Here is a 12,722-nt window from a genome sequence, read left to right on the forward strand (position 1 = left end):
AGGAAAAGCATCAATACAGGACTAAGAAGGAATCCTACTACGCCCTGTAGCACTCACATCTGTAGCCATGAAATACTTTGAACGGCTGGTCATGGCTCACTCACATCAACACCATTATCCCAGACCCCGCTCCAACAGATCCACAGATGACGCAGTCTCTATTGCAATCCACACTGCCCTTTCCCACTTGGACAAAACTAACATCTATGTGAGAATACTGTTCATTGACCACAGCTCAGCATTCAACACCATAGTGCCCTCCAAGCTCATCACTAAGCTAAAGACCCTGGGACTGAACACCTCCCTCTGCAACTGGATCATGGACTTCCTGATGCGACGCCCCCAGGTGGTGAGGGTAGGCAACAACACATCCGCCGCGCTGACCCTCAACACGGGGGCCCCTCAGGGGTGCGTGATTAGTCCCCTCCTGTACTCCCTGTTCGTGACTCCAACACCATCAATACGTTTCCCAACGACACAAGGGTGGTAGGCCTGATCACCAACAACGATTAGACAGCCTATAGGGAGGTCAGAGACCTGGCAGTGTGGTGCCAGGACAACAACTTGTCCCTCAATGTCAGAAAGACAAAGGAGCTGATCATGGACTACAGGAAATGGATGGCCGAGCAGGCTCCCATTTACATTGAAGGGGCTGTAGCGGAGAAGGTCGACAGTTTCAAGTTCCTTGGTGTCCGCATCACTAAGGATCTATCATGGTCCAAACACACCAACATAGTCATGCAGAGGGCAGGACAATGCCTCTTCCCCCTCAGGAGGCTTAAATTATTTGGTATGGGCCCTCAGATCCTCAAAAAGTTCAACAACTGCACCATTGAGAGCATCTTGACTGTCTGTATCACAGCTTGATTTGGCAAGTACTTGGCATCCGACCGCAAGCCTCTACAGATGGTCGTGCGGACGGCATACTACATCACTGGGGCCAAGCTCCCTACCATCCAGGACCTCTATACCAGGCGGTGTCAGAGGAAGGCCCTAAAGATTGTCAAAGACTTCAGTGCCCCAAGTCATAGACTGTTCTCTCTGCTACCACACGGCAAGTGGTGCCGATGCACCAAGTCTGGAACCAACAGGATCCTGAGCAGCTTCTACCCCCAAGCCATAAGACCGCTAAATAGTTAAATACTGTAGTTAACCAAATAGCTACCCGGACTATCGGCATTGACCCTTTTTGCACTAACTTTTTTGACTCATCACATACGCTGCTGCTACTGTTTATTGTCTGTCACTTTATTCATAGTTATATGTACATATCTACCTAATCACCTCGTACCCCTGCACATCGATTCGGTATTGGTATCCCTTGTATATTGTGTATCTATTATTACGTGTTTTACTTTTCTATTATTTCTCTACTTACTTTCTCTCTGCATTGTTGGGAAAGTCCTATAAGTAACCAATTCACTGTTAGTTCACACCTGTTGTTTACATTTATATTTACATTTAAGTCATTTAGCAGACGCTCTTATCCAGAGCGACTTACAAATTGGTGCATTCACCTTATGATATCCAGTGGAACAACCACTTTACAATAGTGCATCTAACTCTTTTAAGGGGGGGGGGGGGTTAGAAGGATTACTATATCCTATCCTAGGTATTCCTTAAAGAGGTGGGGTTTCAGGTGTCTCCGGAAGGTGGTGATTGACTCCGCTGACCTGGCGTCGTGAGGGAGTTTGTTCCACCATTGGGGTTCCAGAGCAGCGAACAGTTTTGACTGGGCTGAGCGGGAACTGTACTTCCTCAGAGGTAGGGAGGCGAGCAGGCCAGAGGTGGATGAACGCAGTGCCCTTGTTTGGGTGTAGGGCCTGATCAGAGCCTGAAGGTACGGAGGTGCCGTTCCTCTCACAGCTCCGTAGGCAAGCACCATGGTCTTGTAGCGGAGGCAAGCACCATGGTCTTGTAGCGTTTACAAAGCATGTGACTTTTTTTTTGTTGAGTTGATTTCAAAAGGCAGGAGGCCTCAGGTGCTCCTTTAAGATTGTCCTGTTGATCAATGATCTGTCATGTGTAGAGATTAAACCAGGTGCCAGGACATCATTGTAAAAAATACCTTGTTCATACTTGACTGCCTGGATAAATAAAAGGTTCAAAAAAAGGTGTGAATGCAGCTGACAACACATAGAAAACACAACTTAATTAACACGTAGAGGGATTTTGTCTAAAAGCCTGGCACAATGAGACACTATTCTTCCCACTCGCTGCTGTTACCTCCCAGCTACCGATTCCTCTCGTTGTCATGTCCCTCAAAGGATGATGAAGGTGAAACGTTGTGAAAAACAAACAACTGATGATTTCCCTCTTATATACACCTGGGTGCTGAGGCATTGTTGGCCTTGTGACATACAGTACCTGTGGCATGAGGGATTTGGCAACCAGGTAGGCTTCCTCAGCCTCCTTGGACTTGTTCAAGTTTTTGTAGGTCACATTGTAGGTCACATCGGAGCCCACATTCATATGGGCTCCAATGTCATCTGCAGGGACATGCCACATGACAATGCACATGGGTTTAGCTATGACAACAACTTGGCAAGGATATCAAGCCTGAATGGGGTTTAGGGATTAGTAGTACTGTACATGCCCATGCAGTCAGGTCAGGTGGCGGTTTGGCTGGACAGTATATCTGAACTGGGCTAATCTGAGGGAGTTTAGAGAAACATTGTATGTGTGCCAATTGCCACCCTATTTCCAATATAGGGCACTACTTTTGGGATGCAACTTTTCAATAGGACCACACAATACACAGCTCTACAACGGTGTAGTGATGGAGAAACAAATCTATACAGTTAAGTATCACAACATTATTCTTAGACAATATTATTTCGATATTTGACTCCATATATACAGTGGGGAGAACAAGTATTTGATACACTGCCGATTTTGCAGGTTTTCCTACTTACAAAGCATGTAGAGGACTGTAATTTTTATCATAGGTACACTTCAACTATGAGAGACGGTATCTAAAACAAAAATCCAGAAAATCACATTTGTATGATTTTTAAGTAATTCATTTGCATTTTATTGCATGACATAAGTATTTGATCACCTACCAACCAGTAAGAATTCCGGCTCTCACAGACCTGTTAGTTCTTCTTTAAGAAGCCCTCCTGTTCTCCACTCATTACCTGTATTAACTGCACCTGTTTGAACTCGTTACCTGTATAAAAGACACCTGTCCACATACTCAATCAAACAGACTCCAACCTCTCCACAATGGCCAAGACCAGAGAGCTGTGTAAGGACATCAGGGATAAAATTGTAGACCTGCACAAGGCTGGGATGGGCTACAGGACAATAGGCAAGCAGCTTGGTGAGAAGGCAACAACTGTTGGCGCAATTATTAGAAAATGGAAGAAGTTCAAGATGACGGTCAATCACCCTCGGTCTGGGGCTCCATGCAAGATCTCACCTCGTGGGGCATTAATGATCATGAGGAAGGTGAGGGATCAGCCCACCTTCAAGGCACACTTACCACAGCATTTTGCAACGATATCCCATCTGGTTTGCGCTTAGTGGGACTATCATCTTTTTTTCCCCCAACAATACAATGACCCAACACATCTCCAGGCTGTGTAAGGGCTATTTGACCAAGAAGGAGAGTGATGGAGTGCTGCATCAGATGACACGTCCGGATGACCCATCCTCTGGGGCAGTTTGCCTAGTGGTTAGATCGTTGGGCCAGAAACCGGAAGGTTGCTAGATCGAATCCCCGAGCTGACAAGTTAAAAATCTGTCTTTCTGCCACTGAACAAGGCACTTAACCTACTGTTCCTAGGCTGTCATTGAAAATAAGAATTTGTTCTGAACTGACTTGCCTAGTTAAATAAAGAATACAAATCTAATCACATATTACATTACATGGACTCACTCTGTGTGCAATAATAGTGTTTAACTTGATTTTTTAATGACTACCTCATCTCTGTACCCCACATAGGTCCCTCAGTCAAGCAGTGAATTTCAAACACAGATTCAACCACAAAGACCAGGGAGGTTTTCCAATGAGTCAAAGGGCACCTATCGGTAGATGTGTCCAAAAATTCAAAAGCAGACATTAGATATCCCTTTGAGCATGGTAAAGTTATTAATTACACTTTGGATGGTGTACTGTATCAATACACCCAATCACTACAAAGACACAGCCGTCTTTCCTAACACAGTTGCCGGAGAGGAAGGAAACCAACCACTCAGGGATTTCACCATGAAGCCAATGGTGACTGTAAAACAGTTACAGAGTTTATTAACTGTAATATGAGAAAACAGAGGATGGATCAACAACATTGTAGTTACGCCACAATACTAACGTAATTGACAGAGTGAAAAGAAGCAAGCTTGTACAGAATAAAAAATATTCAAAAATATGCATCCTGTTTGTGTAGCGTGGTTCATTCTGCGTTGTGTATTTTTTTAATTAGGACGCTGCCACAACTGATGGTCTGCTCGTTGAAATCTTTTTATTTGCCCTGCACACGAAGAGACAACACACACGTTACCCTTGGTGCAGTCACAGCTCTCCGGCACCTTGCTAGCCGAGGGTCAGGCAAAAGAGCGCCAAAAGGAATTAACAGGTGCAGCGTGCACACACTCGCTGCACAACAGCATATACAAGTAAAACTATACAGAACATAATTCTGACAAAATAAAAGACATACCTGCACACGAAGAGACAACACACACGTTACCCTTGGTGCAGTCACAGCTCTCCGGCACCTGCGCGAGCACATGGACACTCACTCAACAACTGTCACAAGTACTCAGAAGTTACAACAGATACCCCAGTCAGTGAGCTCTGTGAAACTTGTTAACATAAATTCCTACACTGTCCACACTATAACAAACGTATGGTTGCAAAACAGTACATTGTATAACCTTATGACGGTTTTATATTAAACAGTTTCGGAGCCAAGGACAACATACCTTGCTAGCCGAGGGTCAGGCAAAAGAGAACGATAAAGTGGTATGGGAATACAGATAACCCGCGATGGGCCAAACCAAAATATACAAAACTTTTACAATCACTTGTATGTACAATATTGGTATGAAAAAGTGTTTGTACACCAAATAAAAACATTAGCTATGCAGCTGTAATTAAATAAAAAAATACACTGAATTATTATTATTATTATCAAATTATTAACATCCCCTCTTGACCTGGCCTATTTGAATTGGTCCTTGTGTGCAATTTGGTGCGTAATCTAGGGGAACAACATCACACTGCTACATTCACCCCCACTGTTTTACACTAGATTATAGGCCCAAAACAAAACACATTACCTCAAAGGTAACAAAGCAAAGAAAAAAAAGAAAATTCACACCCACAGGGCGACAAAGTAACCCAGTGTAGTCCCTTAATTCTAGACCCACAAATGGTCGATCAGCTGAAAAGCTATCCCGCGAAGGATTAGGAAAAATAAGGGGTAGCTAATCCCTTATTCAACCGTATACGAAAAATGCCATATACATTTTATGCCGATGGACTACACACAAAGTTACATGAATTGTCAAATATATTAGACAAACCCACAAATCATTCTAAGACATGCTTAGATTCCTACATTCCTACAAAAGAAAAGGTAGGCAATATCCTACCGTCACTGAGAAACCAAGAACTGTTTCATTTCCTGTGTAGACATAGTTTGGATTAGCCTATCCACTGGCTTAATAAGTCTACCTAGTCTAGTCCGAACACCCTCACCCACAAACCTAGCAGGAATGTCACAGACAGCACTAACCCTGCTCAGAGGTCTAACCTCAGGATGGGGAGTACTACAGATCCGCATCTCCGGAGCCAGCACACTTTCAGTTACCGACTCAACACTAGTAGTGTCAGACGACTGATCAGAATCCTGGTAGATTGTCACAGACCACACTGACGAAGCATCTTCAACCAAGGTAACATCATCCACACTGAATGGAGTTTCGCAATCAGAACTCTTGTAGGCTTCGGGGATATCTCTCTGGTCCACTTCTGCTGAGCACACTTCACTTAAGGGGACTTCATACAGTTGTTCCACCTCACTTTCATCAGCCGGGACTTCACCATCCTCTTGGAGTATCCTCCCAGAAGACTCAGGAAGGCCTGCTACCCAGTGGACAGTCCTGGCGTCACTCCCATCCATTTGGCTGGACTTTGCAGACATCTCAGAGATCACGTCACCACTCGATAGAGATTCGTGACCCTCAGGTTCCTCCCACGAAGGTAAAGGCAGAAAGTTGACTGGCATAATCAGGTTCCTATGCACAGTTTTGATGCGTCCAGTGGTAGGGTGTTGGATACGATATGTGTTCAGTGAGCTGTTCTTTGCAACCACTATGTACACCACACTCTCCCAGCGATCAGCCAGTTTCTTCTTGCCCCTCTCCCCCTTGTTAGCAAGTAGAACTCTATCTCCCTTCTGCACCGAGTGACCCTTAGACCGTCTGTTGTAGACCTCGGCTTGTCTCTTTTGTTGCTTACTGGCATGCTGCTGGGCCAATGTCATGGCCTCTCTCAGATCCTCACCCAGAGACTGGACATACTTATCCACATCTACTGTGTCCCCATCCAACAGCACACTTTCAAACATAACATCTACCGGCAACCTAGGGGTGCGTCCGAACATCAAGAAGAAGGGTGGAAACCCAGTAGTCTCATGAACAGTGCAGTTATAGGAGAATGTCAATGTGTTCAACATCTGAGGCCATTTAGCCTTAGACCTAGCTGGCAGAGCTCTAATCATCCCACCCAGTGTGCGATTCAGACGTTCTGCTTGACCGTTACCCATGGGATGATAAGGTGTGGTGTGGGACTTTTCAACACCAGATAACTGAAGTAATTCTGCAATAAGTAAACTCTCAAAGTTAGCACCCCTGTCAGAATGGATGCAATCAGCGAACCCATAAATGCAGAAGAAATTATTCCAGAGAACACGAGCAACAGTCTTAGCAGACTGGTTTGGACATGGATACGCACAGGCCAGCTTAGTAAAGTGATCAGTCACTACTAACACATCAATAGACTTGTTGTTTGAATCTTCGGCAGTCCAGAAATCAATACACACAAGTTCTAAAGGTGCCGTTGTCACAATGGAGACAAGTGGAGCTCTTGCTTCAGGCTCAGGTGCTTTACTCAACACACATCTCTTACAGTGGGCCACGTATTCCTTGACATCCTTCTCCATAGATTCCCAGTAAAACCGCTGTCTCGTGAGCCACAATGTGCGCTGCTGACCCTGATGACCAGCATCATCATGAACTCCCTTCAACACAAGGCCTCTCAAAGACACAGGTACAACATACTGGAATATTTTCTTCTTACTCACTGGGTGTTTTGAGACACGATACAGAATCCCTAACCGCGTGGTGAGTTTCCCCCACTGTCTTAGAGTATAAACTGTTTCTTTAGCTTCAAAGACTCGCTCTCTCCTAGATGGGCGCCGGCCTCTATCTACAAAGAACATTACTCTGCTGATGATAGGATCCAGTGACTGGTTATCATACAGCTCCTTGTGTGTAAGGACAGGTAAAGGGCTCTGACCCATGGACATCAACTTCTCAAGGTGCTGCACATGTGAAACGGCCCTCACTGTGGCACCATCATCCCATCGGCGATGGGCCTGGAGGACAGCAGACACCTCTTCACAGGAAACCAACCCACTGACATCGTCTCCAGCTCTACTCAACTCACTCCCAGGAGCCATAGACGTTCCACAGCCAGCCTCGGGCTGCTCACAGGAGAGACGGAACATGTCTTGTACATCATCCAGTCGAAGACCTCTGGCTTCCTCCAGCAGGACATCATATGGAATTCTTGTCAGTCGGTGCAGAACTTTGGAGCGGACAAATGGCTCTCTGCTCAAAGCATCAGCAACGACATTCTTGGGCCCTGGTATGTACTGGATATCAAAATCAAAAGGTGCCAGCTTTGCAACCCATCTCTGCTCACATGCATCAAGTCTCGGCTTTGTAAGAATATATTTGAGTGGATTGTTGTCGGTCCACACCGTAAACTTATGCCCTCGCAGCCAATGGCTGAACTTATCATGAATGGCCCATTTCATGGCTAGAAATTCCAGCCGGTGAGCAGGATACTTGGATTGTGCATGATTAAGAGATTTACTAGCAAAAGCTATTGGCCTGGCTATGGCCTTCCCATCTTGCACTTGGGATAGTACAGCTCCCAAACCACTAGTAGATGCATCAACAGAAAGCAAAAATGGCTGAGAAAAATCTGGATGAGCCAGCAGTGCCTGGTCAACTAGTGCTGCTTTCAAAGCTTCAAACGCGAGTTGACATTCAGCAGTCCAGTCTGCAGCAGTGAGCCTGCGAGAGGGACCAGGCCTCTTTCTGCCCTTGCCTCTCCTAGGCTTCTTCTGACCTGTAGTCAGCTGAAACAATGGCCTAGCAACCATGGAACAATTCTCAATGTAGTGTTGATAGTATACTACCATACCAAGGAAAGAACGGATTTTGCTAGGAGACGGAGTGACACCATCAGCTTCCATCATCTCACTCTCAGTCACATTCAAAATGGTTTGAACCTTAGCAGGATCAGTGGCTACGCCCTCCTGAGAAATGATGTGGCCCAAAACCTTAACAGACCTCCTCAAAAACTTGCACTTAGACGGAGACAGTTTAAGATTGTGCTCCTGCAACCGCTGGAAAACCATCTCAAGTCTCTGCAGACTCTCTTCCTCCGTCTTAGCAAAAACCATCAGATCATCCAAATAGCAAATGAGACTTAGAAAGTTTTGGTCCCCAAAGATGGTCAGCATCATTCTCATAAAAGTAGCTGGGCTGTTGCAAAGGCCCTGAGGCAAACGATTGTACTCGTGCAGACCTAAAGGAGAGGAAAAGGCAGTGTATTTCTTATCCTCTTCATGCAGTGGCACATTGTAGTACCCAGATGTCAAGTCCATTGTGCTGAAGAAGGCATTACCTCCCAGCGCCGCCAGTACATCAGCCTGATGAGGCAGTGGATGAGCATCCTTCACTGTGCGGGCGTTTAACCACCTAAAGTCAGTACATAGACGCAAGTCCCCATTCTTTTTCCATACCAGCACCAATGGTGAGGCATACTCGCTGCTGGATTTTCTGACGATTTCCTTTTCCTCCATATCATCCAGTGTTTCCCTGAGTTTTTGGTAATCAGCTGGAGAAAGCCTACGATAAGGTAATCGAAATGGGCGGTCATCAGTCAGCCGTATGCGATGGCAGAACTCTTTTGCCTCTCCACAATCCAGGCTATGTCTAGAGAACACCGTGTCATACTTCTCAATTAAGCCGACAAGTTTGTCTTTCCAGAACTGTGAAACTGGACACTCCTCAACAGACAGGCCTTGAAGTCCAAGATTGCTCAGTGTACTGTTGTCATTAACTACACTGCCACCAACTGAACTCTTAGCTGTAAGACTGCCATGTGAGCTGTCACATTGTACTTTTGCCACGTTCTGGTAAGCAGCTTGCTGCTTGACATCATCAAAATCCTCCAATGCAATACAAGGGTACACATCTGCCACTTTAGCATTTCGTCTCAGGGTAACTGGCGAAGTTGTTGGATTCACAATCTTCACAGGGAGCCATCCATCCCCCCACAGAGGCGTAACTACTCTCCCTACTAGTATGTGTCGATTCACACAACGAGACGTGCTGGGCTCGACAACAACAGTACTGCCCACAGAGAGTTTTGTCTTTGGAGGTAAGCGGCCCCACACCAGATGCTCACTCATGGGTTGGAGCGTTACTGCCCTCTTCAACTTAATGGTGCCCACTTTATCTGGGATGGAGTCTCCTCTCCATCTCTCCAGATTTGATAGGAGACGCAGGAACTGGCTGTCCTCACACTGGCCAGAGGGACCTGGCGTACCCACCACCCGCCAGTAGCTGTCATTTGATTTGAACTGTCTAATCAGAGACTTCAACACGTTAGTGCCAACAATGAGTTCATCAACCTGCCCATCTACAATCAGCACTGGGACTACATAACTGAAGCCATAAAGCTGTAGTTTCAAGTCACACATGCCCACTGGGCTAGTTTGCGTCCCACCACAACCCACCAGTATGATGTCTGAAGGAGCTAGAAAGTTCCCCTCTACCACTCCTGCCTCCCTCAACCGAGGTACAATATCTGCGCGCAGAGTAGTAGCCATGGACCCACTATCTAACATCCCCTTCAGCTCAACTTTATCCTGTACTAGCACGGTGGTGTAAAACAAACTGTCATTCTGAGAAATTCTCATTGTGTTCTGAAAAATGACTGTGTTGTTCTTGGGTACTGACTCACAAAAATAAGAATAAACAGATTGGATATCATCATCAGTGGAGGAAAAATTAGACTGCCTCACATTGCCCTCCTCAGAATGGAGACTTTCTAGTTTTCCTGAGACCTGCCAGTCTGTCCACATACAGGGCTCTTTCGCTTCCCAGTCTCACTACAGTCAAAGCTCATGTGGCCAGGAGAGAAGCACTTGAAACACAGCTGGTGCATCTGACAGTGAGCTTTGGTCCAGTGATTAGTGCTTCCACAGACAGCGCACTCACGCTCACGTTTGGGGAACTGTTTACGGGGCCCTCTGTTCACAGACTGAGTATTGCTGACAAGAGCCTTCTCTAGCATACTCAAAACTTTCTCTAATGTCCCACCCTCAGATACAGATTGGGCCTGTTCTGGTTCACGGCCACATCGAGAAAAAGATGACACATTAGGTCTGCTCTCAGGATCCACTTCCTCCTGGGGGGAGTCGAAGACAGCAGCCACCTGCTGTGAAAGTTGTGTTCTACATGCTTTACGCTCCCTTAACAGTTCATCCAAACGATCCTGTACCTCACTGGCTGTCCAGTCACGAAGGGGTTTGCATTTGAACACTTGGGCCAACTCTTTATCAGGACAGTTGCGTACAAACATGACTGCCAACTCTGAGCACTGAATGGGCAAGGTTCTACCCTCACTTACAAGGTACTGTTCAGCTGCCTCTGCAGCTTTGTTAAGCCTAATCCAGAAATCTAGTGGACCCTCATTAGCATATGGTCTCATTGAATAGAAATCAGCTAATGGCATACCTGAGTAGACAGTATCCCCAAAGTGTTGCTTGAGAACACTGAACACTGCCTTAACATCTGTGACAACAGGGTTGTTACGCATCCAGACTTTGGTCACATCCCGTGCCCTCCCCATGAGCCTAGACATCACCTCCCCAACATTCTCAGACCCAGTGTAACCCCTCTTCTCTAGGTAGACTCCCATTAGCTCCTCCCACTCCAGGACAGAGTACTTATCTGAGCCATCACCCCTGAAGAAAGGTGGAGCACTAACCTCTGACTTCACAACCAGATTCAGCTTGGACGCATCAATAAAAGTTGACCCACATTGTTCAGGGGAATGGGCAGGAGAAAGACTTGAAGCCCCAGGCTGCAGTAAACTCGCTCTGATAGATTCTCCTATCTCTGAACCAATCTGCTTAATAAGGTCACTAAGCTGACTCGGTGTCCCATTATTACTGAGGACTGGGGACAATGGTACATCAAGAGACAGAGGTGGGAGACCCTGGTCAGGTGGAGTAAACAGCCTACCCCTCCCAGTGCTTGTAAACTCAGGACTAGCAGCCACTCTACTCCCAGGAGCTGACTGTACCAATGGTGTAAATGCATAGACACCCCTCCCTCTACCCACACTAACCACACCAAAATCCCCAGCATAACTCATCTTATGGACTTGAGAGTCTTCCATGGCTCAATAGAGAACTAAACTACAATGTAATTTACTGCATACAAATACAAAAAAAATGCAATAAACAAATTCCCTCAAAACATGCAAATAAACACCAATACAATTATCTAGTGAATATGCTACATTCACCTTCACTATTTACAGTATACATTCACTTATAGCAAACCATCAACAAGTGCGCATGCGCGGGTCGCGCATCTCCTCCACATGCACAGCTCCGGTGGTCAGCTTGAGCTAACCAGTCGGCAGGTCGCGGCACCAGTTTGTAGCGTGGTTCATTCTGCGTTGTGTATTTTTTTAATTAGGACGCTGCCACAACTGATGGTCTGCTCGTTGAAATCTTTTTATTTGCCCTGCACACGAAGAGACAACACACACGTTACCCTTGGTGCAGTCACAGCTCTCCGGCACCTTGCTAGCCGAGGGTCAGGCAAAAGAGCGCCAAAAGGAATTAACAGGTGCTGCGTGCACACACTCGCTGCACAACAGCATATACAAGTAAAACTATACAGAACATAATTCTGACAAAATAAAAGACATACCTGCACACGAAGAGACAACACACACGTTACCCTTGGTGCAGTCACAGCTCTCCGGCACCTGCGCGAGCACATGGACACTCACTCAACAACTGTCACAAGTACTCAGAAGTTACAACAGATACCCCAGTCAGTGAGCTCTGTGAAACTTGTTAACATAAATTCCTACACTGTCCACACTATAACAAACGTATGGTTGCAAAACAGTACATTGTATAACCTTATGACGGTTTTATATTAAACAGTTTCGGAGCCAAGGACAACATACCTTGCTAGCCGAGGGTCAGGCAAAAGAGAACGATAAAGTGGTATGGGAATACAGATAACCCGCGATGGGCCAAACCAAAATATACAAAACTTTTACAATCACTTGTATGTACAATATTGGTATGAAAAAGTGTTTGTACACCAAATAAAAACATTAGCTATGCAGCTGTAATTAAATAAAAAAATACACTGAATTATTA

General features: G+C 45.7%; 1 long non-coding RNA gene and 1 pseudogene across 1 annotated transcript; both read right to left on the bottom strand.

The window, feature by feature from the left end:
- Positions 1-12,722, bottom strand: part of LOC139539342 (protein O-mannosyl-transferase TMTC3-like) — a 71,651-nt pseudogene that overhangs the window by 13,720 nt on the left and 45,209 nt on the right.
- Positions 4,447-11,992, bottom strand: LOC139540308 (uncharacterized). The gene is made up of 2 exons (XR_011668158.1): positions 11,883-11,992; positions 4,447-4,722 (listed from the first exon to the last, which is right to left on the bottom strand). It is a non-coding gene; the product is annotated as an uncharacterized lncRNA (long non-coding RNA).

The sequence above is a fragment of the Salvelinus alpinus genome, chromosome 15 (assembly GCF_045679555.1).
Source record: "Salvelinus alpinus chromosome 15, SLU_Salpinus.1, whole genome shotgun sequence".
NCBI lineage: Eukaryota > Metazoa > Chordata > Actinopteri > Salmoniformes > Salmonidae > Salvelinus > Salvelinus alpinus.